The following is a 1,362-nucleotide window of genomic DNA, read 5'->3' on the forward strand; positions in this document are numbered from 1 at the left end:
CTACACTTTTAGATTTAACAAGTCTTTGAGGATAAAGAATATGGGGTTTATATGGTGGTGGAGGCACATAAGGTTCTTCTTTCTCTACTGCATCTTCATTTTTATCTTCCTCTTGTTCGTCTTCCTTCTCAATTACCTTACCTGGGTCTTGATGCATGGATGGGTTTTGAGTTCTAGGATCGGCCAGTCCATCTAGTTCTGTCCCACTTCGTAGTATAATAGAATTTGCATGATCTTTCGGGTTTGGTTGCGGCTGTCCAGGAAATGTGCCTACAGGAGCAGCGGTAGGTGCTTGTTCTTGAGCCACTTGGGAGATTTGAGTTTCCAACATTTTGTTATGGGTGGTTAAAGCGTCTACCTTGTTTGCTAACTGCTTGATTTGCTCGCTAGTGTGTATGTTTTGATTTAAGAAATCCTTATTTGTTTGAGCTTGGGTAGCTATAAAGTTTTCCATCATTATTTCTAAGTTTGATTTCCTAGGAGCATTTTAAGTGTTTATGGCAACTTTCTGATATCCTGGTGGTACAGCTGGTGCTTGATTAGGTGCATACAATGCATTATTAATTTTGTATGAGAAGTTAGGATGGTTCTTCCAACCTGGGTTATAGGTATTTGAGTAGGGGTTTCCTTGAGCATAATTCACCTAGTCTGTGGAAGTTCCTATCAAGAGTTGACATTCTGGGGCAGTATTCCCTTGAACTCCGCATATCTCGCAGTTTGGTGCTACGGCAGCCAATGTGGCCACTGGTGTTATGGTCAAACTGTCTATCTTCTAAGTCAGGGCATCTACCTTGGCGTTGACATGGTCAAGACTGCTCAATTCGTACATTCCGCCCTTCGATTGAGGTTTCTCTACAGAGGTTCTTTCGCTTCCCCATTGATAATGATTTTGGGCCATACTTTCAATGAGTTGATAGGCTTCTTCGTATGGTTTATCCATCAATGCGCCACCTGCGACGACGTCTATTGTCAATCTTGTATTGTACAAGAGACTGTTATAAAAGGTGTGGATTATCAGCCATTCTTCTAGACCGTGATATGGACATAGCCTTATCATGTCTTTGTATCTCTCACAAGCTTCAAAAAGTGATTCATTATCCTTTTGTTTAAACCCGTTTATTTGGGCTCTTAGCATAACCGTCTTGCTAGGTGGGAAATATCGGGCTAAGAAGACTTTCTTCAACTCATTCCACGTAGTGACAGAGTTGGAAGGTAGAGACTGTAGCCAAGCTCTAGCTTTATCTCTTAATGAAAATGGGAAAAGACAGAGTCTTATAGCTTCTGAGCTGACACCATTCGCTTTCATCGTGTCTGCATATTGCGAAAATATTGACAAGTGTAAGTTCAGGACCTCTGTGGGAC

The 1,362-nt window shown here is 41.6% G+C and overlaps 1 non-coding gene across 1 annotated transcript; it reads left to right on the forward strand.

The window, feature by feature from the left end:
- Window positions 1-1,028: 1,028 nt before the first annotated feature.
- On the forward strand, window positions 1,029-1,135 carry LOC127099173 (small nucleolar RNA R71). Its single transcript, XR_007793713.1, has one exon. It is a non-coding gene; the product is annotated as a small nucleolar RNA R71 (small nucleolar RNA).
- Window positions 1,136-1,362: the final 227 nt, after the last annotated feature.

Source organism: Lathyrus oleraceus, chromosome 6 (genome assembly GCF_024323335.1).
Source record: "Lathyrus oleraceus cultivar Zhongwan6 chromosome 6, CAAS_Psat_ZW6_1.0, whole genome shotgun sequence".
Classification (NCBI taxonomy): domain Eukaryota; kingdom Viridiplantae; phylum Streptophyta; class Magnoliopsida; order Fabales; family Fabaceae; genus Lathyrus; species Lathyrus oleraceus.